The 14,575-nt window shown below is 43.6% G+C and overlaps 1 long non-coding RNA gene across 2 annotated transcripts in view; it reads right to left on the bottom strand.

Annotated features, from left to right (window-relative positions):
• Positions 1-14,575, bottom strand: part of LOC142817358 (uncharacterized) — a 113,403-nt gene that overhangs the window by 78,980 nt on the left and 19,848 nt on the right. For both annotated transcript variants that reach the window (XR_012895192.1, XR_012895191.1), the window contains exon 4: positions 2,632-2,796. This is a non-coding gene — a long non-coding RNA (uncharacterized LOC142817358). The remainder of the gene's footprint in view (positions 1-2,631; positions 2,797-14,575) is intronic.

The raw sequence follows: 14,575 nt of genomic DNA, 5'->3' as shown, positions 1-14,575 counted from the left end.
TTGCTTCCGCATCTTACGATTACTATGCGTCTGTTGTTTCTGATGCGCGCAAACAATCTAGTATCCCTTATGCTGCTGTCATTCATGATGAAACTCTCACGCGCCGTTATGCTATTATGACGTTATGCGTTATTATATGTTATGCGTTATGCTATTACCTCTCACGCGCCGTTATGAGTTCTCTGCTATTCTTGCTATGCTTTGTTATAGTACTTCCCTCATGTGAGTTACGTTGCATGTTGCGTGTGCTATTCCTGGTGTTACAACTGTTGCTTATTCTGTCTGTTCTATTTGTGCGCGCGGGTAAATCTCCACGTAAGTACTTCAAGTGTCATTACGCTCATTTCGTCTACTAGCACTTCACACTGGAGATGCCGTGGCTTCCCCTGAGTTATTGTTTCCAAGGCGAAAACGATTGCTTTTTTTTTGCCATCACAAGCCCAGCCACTTGAGCCCAGCAACTTTTGCATTACCACACCACGATACCAATAAACACATTCTCTATACCAATTAGTGTGGTGACTAAGTACGGCCAGTACTAATAAACGTGGTCACATCTACTAGAGCAACGAATTGGTGCAGCTGCTAGAGAAAAAGATTCCATATGCCAGGACTGCTATACATATATGACCGCCTTAAGAAAGCTCCAGCGAGCATTTCTAGTCTTCTCCATATATACACTGTTACAAGAAAAGAAGTCAACACACAATAGAAACAAAAGAGATAAATGGACAGCATGGTTACACTCCCCCCCCCCCCTCCTTATTGGTAGCCATCAGCCCTGTGGGGAAAAAACACCAGTCAGCGCTAAGCCCAGTGATAGCCTCGTGTTTGGTGTAGAAAAAAATTAGCGTTCACTTATGAAAAGTAGTAAAATTACAGACTGCCTCCTTTCGTTATTTCATGACAACTGCACCTTACAAGGCGAAAACGATAAAAATGTTTGCTCTCCGTAGCAATATTACTTCGAGAAAGTAACGGAGAATGAGGCTTGCCGTAAGTAATGAGAGGACGAGTCAGCGAGGTTTAATGTGCAAAGGTGTGTAAGTTGGTACTGATCATGGTACGGCTCATGCAAACGACAAGGTACCATTCCTAGTCATCCTCGTGGTGTTAAGCGACTCAACGGTATCAGTTGTAGCAACAACACAGCGTGTCGTACCAGCACTCAGAAGCACACCTTGCTCTCAAATAGGCATATGAATTCCCGCGAGGAATTATCAAGGCCAATGCATACGAATGAGGACAACACACTTACTTTCTGATTTACGCTCGGAAAGTTGGCATTGTATATCTCACGTACAGTCTGCGCCATATTCTCTAACGCTTCCTAACAAGGTTGGATATGAGTTATTTTCTTTCCGTTTCACTACTCCTACTTTATGTAAACCCCTCGTTTGTGACGATGTAGACCTCATTTTCAGAATCACAATATATTTGTTATCTTTGTTTTTTTCAAAATCATGAAATTAAAGACCTCTGCCTACCTTCCCAACAAGGTTCGGTGCTTGACATTTCCTATTAGTTTGACTAATAACCATTCATTTGTGAAGAAATAGACCTTGTTATCAAAATCACAAAATTTAGATAACCTTTGGTTTCTTCGAACCACAAAATAAAACATCCCTACCTTTCTTTGCTTGTCTCTCTCTATTACGTCAAAAGTGTTCTACTGCAAGTGGTTTGTGACGAAACTTTGAACATGTCCAAAGCCGGCAAATTCACCGTTGTTGACAAGAAATTACACAATAAAGACACCTTCATCACAGCTTGAGCTATTAAGTACATTTTACATAATGTCATCTACGAGAACTTGTGGTTCTTGCGTAATATACACTAAATCATGGTCGTGGTATGAAGCGTTTAATTGTCCAACAGCGTTGAACAACGAACAATGATATGTAGCATGTGCGAATTATTTCCTCCTGTTAGCCTCTAAATATGAAACAGATGTTTTTCAACAAACACCTAAAATATTTTATCGGCACTGAAAACAGTCTTATGGTGCAGCGTATTTTCCGAAAACAGCGTATTTTCCGAAAACAAGATCAATCTTACCACTAGTTGGATCACTATGTAAAAATTTAGTTTGTGTGACCGTACCTCTCACATATGGCAGATGATCTGCTTGTGCTACTGTATATGGTACGAAGTAGGAAAAATTGCCTTTAGGAATGGACGCATCCGTGATGTGATTACTTCTGAAAATAAAAAAAACAGCGTGGCGTCCGCCGTACATTATGGCTCTGATTCGAAACAATATTTTATTCTGCAATGAATACACACGATGCTTAACGAATATGAGCAATCTCGCTGCTGTATTGTACGCAGTGTTTTATGAAGAGTCATTTGGCCAGCGCATTATGCTTGTGTTTGGTCTATATTACAACAATAACACAGTACATTTCGATGCTACCTCGGCAAGATTGAAAACCTGAGGGCAGTCATTGAGGAGCCTTGATGACGCCACTTCACGACGCGTTTTGGCAATCAATATCGCTATCAGACGTCATATTCAAAACAAACATGTATTCGTAGGTGTTGCACCCACGGTAACCGTCGTGCTACACTGAAGCTATAACAAGTGTCGCCACTGGTTCTATGGAAATAAGTTTAAAATAGCGGGCTTACCTTTCTTACTGCCTCTTTAAGCATGTTCGACTGAGTCAGGTTCCTTTCCGCAGGACTTTTACGGCAGCTGAATCGTGGTGGTGCCTCCAATGCACGCGCCTTGGATAGGCTCTGGATGGCTCGCACTAAAACGATCAGAGCATCTTGAGTGAGAGCCGTGTTTGTCTGGACGCAAACACCAGGACTTTTTGTGATAGTTCATTTCAACGATGTGCATAACGCTCATTCAAAGTACTGATTTCAAAGTTTCTCACATGCGTGACTTGACCAACCTTATTTCGAACTTTAGAAAAGCTCTATAATGGTAAATTTTTAAAGAGAGATCATTTTATAATAACATTATTATTAAAAATATATCCTGGTCGTCTATTGCCATTTTCTTGAGTGGAAAAAATGAAATAACTCGCAGCGATTTGATACAATTATAATACGCCTATATAGCATTATATAGGCTTATTCGCAACACTAATGATAAAGACCAATTCCTGCGTCAGGAGAGAATTATAAAGAATGATCCATTTGTGACTGAGACCTACACGCATGGCATACCACGTGTTTCCTATGCTCAATAGTTTGCAAATTGCAATGTTGCCCATCATCTTTCCAATATGTGGGGTAGCAGACCACTTCTTCTAAACTGATTAACCTCCCTGCCTTGTCTTTGCAATTACATGTTTTTCTTCACCGAGAGCGGGTAAAGGAATCCAACTAACATGGGTACATCATGTGCCCGAGCACATTTGCAGAAAAAAGATGACATGAAGGTGCTTGGCTGAAAGCATACTCCCTGAAAGCGATTTTGCTTTGTTCTAAACAGCAGTGCCCATAGATGTACAGTCGAGTGCATAATTTTAGAGACCACGGGAGCGCGTGTCGAGGCGCGTCACTGCGCCTTCTGGCGGCTGCACGGCTCTGTCCAGGAGCACGTACTGCGCACGCTCGTCCCATATCACCCAGCTGCCTGCCCTTTCGCTCGTTTCAACGGCGAGCATCTCGTAACGATGCGGACGGCGCAAGGTGTCACTCCTGCAGTCGCTGTGCAAGCACCGGTACTCCCGAGCGAAAACATAGTGGCGAAAATGCCTCTAATGTAATAGCATGGCTCGAGCGTGCCATACAGTACGCTTTCTTCCTTGATGCAGCGCGAGAAACATGCAGTTTCTCAGCTTGCAAAGACCGACTGCGTGTACTGTGGTGAATACCTGGCGAGGAAGGAAATGCTGGATTGGTTACACAGATTTATAAGAACGACGATGGCACATAGTCACTTTATCCCCGAACAATTTCGTTTATGTAATATATATATGATCTAATATATATTATATATATCATATATATCATATATATATGATATATATATATATATATCATATATATATCATATATATATATATGATCCATATAATAAAATTTTAATTATGCGAGATCGCCAAGATGGTGCGAAATAGGTAAGGCACCCTCAGTGCGTTCCAGAAGGCCTCGCAAACTCAACTATAATATTCTAAGGTAATGAGGTAGAATATACAAACATTGGCCAAGGTGCTTAAGTTAGGCTAGCTGCTCACGATAAGAAGTCGCACAGCTTAAAGAGAATCAAAGCTAAGCAACGTTCTACAGCAAGTCCGAAGACATTGAAGTGCTAGGATTTAGTTGCCTTAACCACAACGTAATTAAGGCGCACTGTAGTGGGTGACCTGCCATTAGTTTTTACTAGCTGCGGTTACTTACCCTGTGCACTACTCTTTCTACACATTCAATGGTAAATAGTACAAGGATGACATTAATTCAGAAGACAAATCGCAACTGTTACCTCGGGTTCATTGGACGCCATACTCACCGTTCCTGATCCGAGCGACTTGAAAACGTTGATTCATCGCTGAACATGACTTCTCCCCACTCGTCTGATACCCATGCCTGCACAGAACGCGCAAACTGCAGTCGCATGGATCTTTGCCTGTCCGTGATGTGGGGCTTCTGGGCCGCGACGCAGTTGGCAAGCCCTGCTTCTGCCAACCTCCTACGCATAGTCCAGACAGACGCGTTAAGATGCAATGCATCTTTTATGCCTTTCGCTGCTCTATGGAGATCAGCTACTACGGCGGCGATAATTAGCCTGTCCACTTCGTCATCTGTGCATCTTGACCTTCCAGCACGGTCTCTGTCACTGATCCGTCCTGTTTGTCGGTACGCTTGGATGGCACGACTCACCGCATTTGGCGACCTTTGAAGGAGCCGGTAGACGACCCGCTGAGAAAAGCCTTGGATGCTTAACTCTACGATGCGTCTCTTTTCATCAGCTGGCACTCGAGGCGACATTTTTGAAGACGAATGTGGGGGCCTTGAAACCCCCGATCTTATACTCTTTCGAGAATGGCACTGTCTAATAGCTGTCTGATAGCTGGGCTGTGCTGCAATATGCTGCCATTCAACATTTGCTGTGCGCGATAATTTGTTATCGTCACCAAGCTCGAAAAACCACGAAACAAGGCAAAGAGTTGACAAAAATGAAGAAATGGTACTGCGTCTGCGTCGGAAGCATGCGTGAACCTTCTGAGTGCCCAATTTTTCTGAGAGAGTTATAATAAAGAATCGCATTTTCACACAGTGAGTAATGTGTACAAAAGGAGCGGTGTGCCGCCGTGTGAGGTATTTGGTCGAACAGCTTAAAGAATTTACTTTTGTTTCCTTGTGGTGCCTCCAACATTTGAGCACTTCGAACTGAAATTTGCTCGCTTGTAATTCACTGCAGTATTTTACAAAACAACGTGACCAGCGTACCACAATGCACGCTGATGCTCGAGCGACGGATGTTAATAAAAGCAGTTTAAATTAGTTCGAGAATGTTCCGAGCATATGTCATGGGTAGAGTTCTACTGAAATGCTGAAAGCGGTGACGCCCCTTTCAATCTACGTGATTTTCTCTGGTTTCCGAAAAAAAACACATTCCGATATATCCCCAAATATGAAAAGACTTGAAAGTGAATACCTATGACATCTCTTGCACGAGTCAATTTGCATTAATTCACACTTTTCTTGTCTTAATCCACTATAATGCATCCAATTAATGGGTTGACTTCAATCGGGGTTTATGGTTCGAGTAGTAGAAGACGACACATGAATATCTGAAATTCGAATTCTAGAAACTCTTTGGTCGAGGCTCGACTCATAGCAATAATAGGTGCGGGCTCTCGACGTGACAGAACCACGATATAGAGAGAGATATAAATTTTATTATATAGATATGACAGAGCTCCTCCAAAGCAACGTCTTGGGAATGTTTGCTCATTCGGGGTTCTTTAACGTCCACTCAGTATACTAGTTTCAAGTGTCTCTCCTCTATCAAAATACGGCATGGGCGACTAGACTTGAAGATGTGTCTTTCGGGTCAGCAGCCGAGCATAGAAACCACTGCACCACTGCAGCGCCCTTATTAAAGGATTTATTCGTAATAAACCGAGTTTGTTTTCACCTTTCTTCCTCGGCTCTTTTTTGCAGCTGTTGGACGTTTGGTGGTTTCATGCATGTTCATAGACACATGATATTTGGACCGAGTATTACTACGTGCTTTAGTTCGGCGAATGAGAGCGCAAAAGGCAACACTGCTGGATGAGCTTATTAATTGCCTAACACGACATTCAAAATGTGATCACGCCAGGGACCGCGTCGGAGTAACATGCACTGTGTGCAGCATGCCGAAACCCGCAAATGATGTGCTGTCGTCACATTAGCGCTCGGCTTTTTTCATTGTCTTCACAGCGACTGCAGAAGTGGCACCTTGCGCCGTCCGCATCGTTTCGAGATGCGCACTGTTGAAACGAGCGAAAGGGCAGGCTGCCGGGTGATATGGGACGAGCGTGCGCAGTACGTGCTCCCGGACAGAGCCGTGCCGCCACCAGAAGGCGCAGCGACGCGCCTCGGCACGCGCTTCCGTGGTCTCTAAAATTATGCACTCGACTGTACATCAGTACATCGTAAAGGCGCTGAGTCCTGCCTCCTGCGTGTTTCTCTACGCAACGTTCTTGTCCTTGTTTTGATGCTAAGTCCTCTGAGTTTCAAGCAACTCAGGCCATTTTCACTTTACACCACATACCTATTATAATATTGCAAAACATTGTATTGTTAGGTCCTTTGGCGGAAAATTTTGTAAGGAGGGCACAAAATGGTTCGGAAGAAAGTACACAAGACAGGATACAGGCTTACTAGCAAGTGGGTGTCTTTCCTGTCTTGTGAACTCTTTTCCTAACCACTTCTGCACTACCATGCACAAGATGATATTTTAACGATATAGCATTAGAGAGATCGTTTCGGAGGAAATCTGGTGTCGGGATCGATAATGGCGTCATTGGTAGTGAGCAAAAATCATCAAATTTTGCGTTACTCTAAAATCGAGAACGATGCTAATTAATAAAGTAAATGATTAAAAATTCTGGAGAAGAGTAAGGACTGCAACAGGGTTGTTTGGGTCCGAGTGGCGATTGAACCTGAGTAGTTTGCGTGGCAAGCGGAGGTACGCCTCTGTTTGCAAAAACAGCGAAAAGAACTTGGTCTGCTTGGAAATGCAATGCAAGTAGCTTCCATGCATTCCAAACACACGCGTCCTGTATACATGCGTCACAATGCAACATGAAATTTTGCAGAATTAATGCGTTGCACAAGCCTCCATTGGCAAAGTGCGTGAGAATATGTGATTATCATTATGGCTCCATGGTTGAAAGCCGGTCCCCCCTTTAAAAGGCACACACGCTACTGCACCCATTCCCTTAAGGCCGTGTATAGTGGGTGCATAACAAATTTGAAGAGGTTTCATGCACTAAATGTTTGACATGCGCACTTCCAACAAGATGTTGCTATTGCGTTCGACTTCTACAGACGACGCTTTGTGCTCCTCCAATTTTTGGTTAGCCGTAAGCAAGTATTCAGGAAAAAACAATTATCTTCTCTGATTTTCCATGTAGTTGAACTAGGACAATGGATGTGAGAAGAGTATCACAAAGCAATGGAGCTATTTGTGTCACGCTAAACGTGCTAGCAGCTGCAGATATGAATTTTCAGTGCACAGGTTTTCACGATTAGTAAACTGCTTTTGAGAACTTAGCGTTTTCTACATCACATTACAGTGAGACTATTGTGCTGTGCTAAACTTGCGTACACAGCGAAAAACATTTACACCCAAAAGAGTGTAAAAAGGATGCTTTTACAAGAAAGCACTCTTTACAGCACCCTTTAACACCCATAAATGGTTGAACGAAAAAAAACACCCCTTTGTTTGGGTGCTTGCCTCAATACCACCCTAAAATAGGCTCTAAGGGTGCTTTTGTGCCTGAGAAGGGTGTAGGTGACGATTCATCAGATGGAATATGCACCAAAAGAAGAACACATAATTATAATATTTGGGATTTTACGTTTCAAAAACCTCGATATGATTATGAGGGTCGTCTTAGTGAAAAGTTCCAGCGATTTTGACCATTTGGGGTTCTTTAGTGAGCACTGATATCGCACAGTGCACAGGCTTCTACTTTTTCGCCTCTGTCTTAATTCCACTGCCACGGCCGGCATCGAACGCGCGACCTTCGGATTGACGGCTGAGCAGCGTAGCTACTGCACGAATATGTGGACCTTGTGTCAAATGACGGCCTAATTGACTTAGAATGTGTGAAGGTGCTCGCCGAATACAGCAGAATGCCAGCAGAAGCAAATCGCGTTTCATTTATAATGGCAATTAACTGCAATCCATGTTACGAAAGCTGTCCTTAGCGTTCGTTATAAGCTACATGTTTGCTATGGATTATACACAAGAAGATAATGTTCGCTCGAGTATGGGTGTGTGTGCGTGAGCCTGCGCATGTGTTCGTGTGTAAGCGCGATTGTGTGTACAGCTGTGCATGTGTGCGTGCACGTGTATGTGCGAGTCCGTTCTTGTGTTAAGCGTGCCTGTGCACATGTGTACGCCTATGCATGTTTGCGTTTACGGCCGCGTGTGTGTGTGGCAGTATGTGTATACGTGTATGTGTGTGCGCCTGTGAATAAGTATGTGTGTGTATCAGCCCGTGCGCCCTCGAATTTCGTGTGTGTGTGTGTGTGCGGGGGGGGGCACTGCTTCTTAGTGTTTAAGGTCCCACACCTGTTCAGACTGGGAGTCTATATAGGAGGTGGCTTAAGGAATACCGGTGGTCGACGCACTGTACACGGACTATTCAGTACATGGAAAACAGCTGCACATTCTCGTACCTCATCGTTGCTTACGAACTTGCTGTGGTAGCTGATTAGGTCCGCTGAGGCGCTTCTACGCTCGAAAACGTTAGTTATTACCTATTCACACGGAAACCTGTCACTGCACTTATGCACAACCATCGTTTATATTACCAACGTTTAACAAAAACGTGCCCTGCCTTTGCTACAGGTGCTTAGCTAGCTCATTGGGCAACCATATGAAATTATGTGCTGATCATGTGGTCAACAAAAAGTTTGTTATAACAACCTTGGCACGTTTCGTGGTGCGTGACAAGCCTTCTAAACATCCGCGACTGTGGAATAATTTGTTGCAGCTTCGACTACGCATTCAGTGTTTGCGGCACGATACGCGGAATTGCCAGACACGAACAATGCGAAAAGAAATTCCTATGAAAAAAGGTGTAGCGATGCTCCTCTCGCTAATGCCACAGAGGATGAAATAATTATTGTTTCTGGCCATTCCAGGGTGCACTTTGTTTTCTGCAAGTTTTGCTTCATTATTTTTCGCCCACTGCAGTCGCATTCCGTCAAAATACTCAAAGAACCTAAGGCTGGTAAATAACCTGCGCCGCTGTGCGGCTGGGTGAAAGGAGAGTTGCCATTTAGGAGTCATTCTTGAGGCGCAATTCGATTGCCTTCTGCGTCGAACCGCCGCCCGCCGTATGCGCCATAGCTTTCGCCTTTCGACGCTGTCTTGGCGGGTTTCCCGCTCACCCTAGCCAACGTTGCCCCCCCCCCTCCCACAACGATGGTGTAGATAAGCGAATAGTTGCGTAATCGAATACCTGCGTCGACAGCTGCGGCGCCGCCGCCAGTGCCCCCTCCTCCTCTCTCTCAACGTTGCTCTCTCTGCCTCATCGGTCTTTCAAATGCGTTGCGTTGGTCTGGGGTCTTGGTCACTGTGTGAGTTCTAGCGAACAGGCGCATTTTCAATGGTGGTCACGCATGGCACCGTGTTCGAAGAGACGCTTGGATAAAGGAATATTCATGGAGCGGCGGACATGGACAACGCGGGCCTGTTAATGGTGAGTGTACTGTTTTCGTAGGTTGCAATCATACAGCGCTAGCTGGGCGCCTGCAGCAGCTCTGCCGAAGTAGGCTGCCAGCCATTTACAACAGCATGCGTTCGCGGGCCTGTTGCAGATGCCCGTATAAACGTGTGACTTAACGAGTTCACACTGCTATGCGCGATGTTGTGTAAGTGCCTGCATCACTCATACAGTGAGTGATGTGATCACTTAAAAAGGGCGCGATTAGTTGCTGACCGCACATTGTCTCTACACTGCTCAAAATGATTGATATTGTTTCAAGATGCGCTTTAGGCTACATAGTAATACCATTTCTATTAATACTCAAATGTACAACGTGCTTCTGTAGGTGTAAGCGTAAAAAAAGAAAGAAAAAATTGCCCGCAGCTTCCCTCGGGGGAACATTGAGGAGCATGCGGAGCATATAATTGGTTAAAGGGGTGTTAAAGTGCGACTTACTTGGGTCGATGGCTAAATTGGTTAACGTGGTTGTGAAATGGGGTGTTAAATTGCGACTTACTTGGGTCGCTGGCTAAATTGGTTAACGTGGCTGTAGGAGGGGTGTTAAATGAGTGAACACGTACGACACGTATGCGAAAGGGCGGTGTTTATTTATTGCGACGACCTTTGAGCGGTTCCACCAACACTTTGGCCGGCGCTGGTCGAAGGGACGTCGATCGTTGCGACCTCGGACGTCGACGCGCCGTACAAACCAACCGACGAGCGGCAACTGAGCGAGCGAGCACCGACCTTGAGTATGTATACAGCGCGACGGCGCATGCACTGTCAGCTGTCGAATGTTCGAGAAGGGGGAGAAGCGCAACGGCGCATGCGCGCGCGTCAGCTACCGATGTTCTCGAAGCGCGACGGCGCATGCGCGCGCGTCAGCTGCCGATGTTCTCGAAGCGTGACGGCGCATGCGCGCTACATTATACAGCTAGCGAATGTTCGTGAAGAGGAGAAGCGCACGCGGTGTGTAGAGGAGGAAGGGTGCACAGATGGTGGAGGAGTGAAGCGCGCGCGGTGTGTAGAGGAGGAAGGGATGCACAGATGGTGAAAGAAGGAGGAGGAAGGTTGCGGACGGCGCCGCACTACAAGCCTCGAGTATTAGATGCTCCGCATCTAAAAGAAAACTTTATGTACAGAGGCGCACTGTACGAAATGGCTTTTTTTGCTTAAAGACGGTATAGTTTGAGGGGCTGATCTGCCGCGATGCCCCCAGCACGTGCGCGTCAGTCTTTTCAAATATTTAGGACACGTGTCACCAGCAACAGGGAAAGATCTAGTAGACTTCCAAAGGCGCGTTGTTAAGGCCGTCGCCGTGCGGTGTTTTCTCTCGTTTCTGTTTGCTGTTTTCATGCTTTGCTTTCATCTGCGATAACGCTCGGCGTTATAAAAGAATCGAGAGTGTACGCGACTGTGGCAGCTATTTGCGGTAGCTCCAGCATAAGCCATGGCTGCTGCAACGTAGAAGGCGTCCGCGCGCGTTGGTGTCGTTCGAGCGCTCCTACTGGCTTTATTGTGTTTAACTGAGTATTTAGGCGCGGGTTACGTTTGTAAATCCCGTGGTCAATATTCGCGAATAGCGTGCCCCTGATTGCCATCAGAGGATGGGCTTGGTTGTCGAAATATGCCAGACGCTTTTTCTGAAAGCAAGCTTTGAAGAAATTTTTAAAAAAAGAAATACTTTCGTACGTGCTAGGCAGTGCCAAATGCAGGCCCGCATTTCTTTAAAAACTGGACGAGCTATCACATCTTTTATCAAATTACTATGAATTAAGATGATTGAATTATAGATGACAAATTCCTGTGCTAGATTAGGTGCGCAAAATACATGTTCACAGCCCTACGTCCAGAAATCAGGCAAATAGGAAGCACAGCGTCACATTTGGATTAGATGCCATGGACGGATCTTCTCGTGAGGGTAAAAAGAACGAGAAAATTGTTCAATTTGATGCCCTTATAGAGGCAGCCAGAATCATACTGATATCTGATTTGTCACAATTCCTCAATTTTTTAGAGGCATGATTAAAGTCAGTAAATCTTTTACTTTTTTTGCAGACCTCTTCGCTAGTGCCACGCCCAAGATCATTTGTTCTCATGTAAAAGAGAAAGCAGAGTTGCCTTCACTGTTTGTACATGAAGAGGTAAGTTTCTTGTGCGTTTTGATTAATGGTACATGTTCTGAACGTTGTACTTTTAGAACTGTTTTTCACACTGGTTCACTACCCTATAAGGAATTTGATTCTTAGGTGAGTTCAGGCTCTCGTAAGGGTCATTTTTGAGCTGTAGTCTTACACTTCACCTCAAATCGGGAATTCGCTGTATTCTGAAAACTATCTTATCTTTATCATACGAAATAATTGAAATATATGGGTTGTATGCTTCGAGTTCAGTGTAATGTCAATTACACGCCATTTCATAGGTTACACACTACATATTCTTCATATATGGTGCTGCAAGAACAGCACGAACATCTTTTATGAGAAGTAATATTTGTTGTTATTACAGAACGAGAGAATGCCGCTGATGTCCTGCGTAGTAAACCCGCCCCCGCCTAGAGCGAGCCTAGTTTCTGAACCTCCACGTGGATGACCGAAAAATCTTCCGTGTCAGTAATGACGAAGGAGTGACAGCACTGATGAGTTAATTTTTTTTTACTTTCAACGTTGTCTACGGCCGCAAGGCCTTTAACAACCACCGTGATAGAGCGGCTTTTTCTCGGCGTGAGTTTGGAGTTTATCAAAGAAGTTGTTCAGGCAGTACGACGCTGAAAATTTTTGTGTCACAATGCCTGAACAACTTTTTCTAGTGGTCATGGTAGATGAACAAATATTGTTATTTGTGTAAGTTATTTTGCTTAAATATAGCTGGACTGTTTCATGCCATACGTCCCAGCCACTTTGGCGACCAACTGAAATGTATTTGAAAAAAAATTGTGCTGACTTACTGCATTGAAAACAGTCAACTGCTAGAATATTTCAGCGAGAAAAAAAAGTTTTGTTCATGTGGCTGGCTTATAACTTCCTGGCATAATGCCGTATGTGTGCTGTTTGTGGAAAATTTCGTTTTAAATCTACCGATTATTTTTTCTAAAGCAAATTTGGTCTACCTGTTAAGTAAATGTGCTTCTGTAAGGTATTTGAAGCTCAATAATATTAGTGCAATTTTTTTGCCACATTTGCTTCCAAGAATAAAGCGAAAATGTGTTATGTTTGCATTTTTATTGCAATATTGCACTTTGTATGAATATCTGAGCAGTGAATACTGACTCCACAGAAAGTATATTTTGAGGAAAAAATATCTTGAGACCTCTCAAGCTGCTGAGATATACGAAAAAATATCACGAATTTCACAGAATTGTGATTTCAATCCATATTGAGATGCAATTTGCTCCATGTTGTGATAAAATGAAAACTCATAATTACACCTAAATTGTAAGAAAATGAAATTCTTTCTATAATAAAATCTTATCGCAAATAGTACAGGAAAGAGCGCTGTCAACAAAATTTTATTGAAGGTGCTACGAGCGTTTTCATACTGAGCACAAGAACAGGGCTCATCTGTAACAACACATGTGTGACCATGACAAAATAATTTTAACCGAAAAAAGAATACTCTTTTTCGGAAAAGATAAGTGAAGATGTACGGATCCATTGATCCTTGGCCTTCCTGATAAAAAGTTCTAAAATCTCTCATTTTTTCTGCTTGCTTTTTTTTAAAAAACCGTGTTTTATGAAACATAGGACTGCACTTACATTCTTTACGGTGTCTGGCCATGAGACTACTATAGCCCTTCTCAACACTTAAAGCATGCTGTCTTGCTCGATCATTGAAGCATTGCCCAGTTTGTCCTATGTTTACTTTTACACGTGTTAGCGGTATCTCATACACATTAGATTGGCATTCAGTAAACCTAATCTAGTGACGAATGGTGCAAGATTGACTATTCCTGTTGCTGTAAGTACATGCACTTTTGAAAGCTTGCAAGGGGTGGAAAACAACAATGCCATATCTGCTGGCTCTTTTCCTAAAATTGTGAGACACCTTATTTACGTAGTACTGTGTAACATGCAAAGGTCATTGGTCATTCTGTTTTTCTTTTGGTCCTGTTTCCTTTAACTTTACTTTCTGCGGGAGGGTTTCGCAAACGAGTGTGATGATGCTGTTGGGAACATTCTTAGCACTCCTGGGCTATCAGCCCAGGAGTGCTAAGAATGTTCTGCCTTTTGATAGTGGGCATTCAAAATTAGTAAAAAGAGTAATTGATACCACATGTATTCAGGCCACCCTTCAGAAGTAATGTTAGCACAAGGGTGAGGTCACGCTTAAAAACCAGATTAAAAGACTAAAAGATGCTGGGTATCCCAACAGAATCATCACACCCGTTTGTGAAACCCTCCTGCAGAAAGTAAAGTTAAAGAAGACAGGACCAGCAAAAAACAATGACCAAAACCTTTGCATGTTATACCATATCACGTGCCTCACAATTAAAAAAATAGCCAGCAGATATGATATTAACGTGTTGTTTCAACCCCTTGCAAGCTTTCAAAAGTGTGTGTACTAAACAGCAACAGAAATAGTCAATCTTGCACAATTAGTCACGAGAATAGGTTTACTGAATGCCAATTTAACGTTTGTAAAAGTATTTTTTTATCAATTAAACCAATAATTAGTGCATCACT

This window comes from Rhipicephalus microplus, chromosome 5 (genome assembly GCF_043290135.1).
Source record: "Rhipicephalus microplus isolate Deutch F79 chromosome 5, USDA_Rmic, whole genome shotgun sequence".
NCBI classification, from domain to species: domain Eukaryota; kingdom Metazoa; phylum Arthropoda; class Arachnida; order Ixodida; family Ixodidae; genus Rhipicephalus; species Rhipicephalus microplus.
The sequence above is the reverse complement of the archived record's forward strand: the minus strand, read 5'-3'. Positions and strand labels throughout refer to the sequence as shown.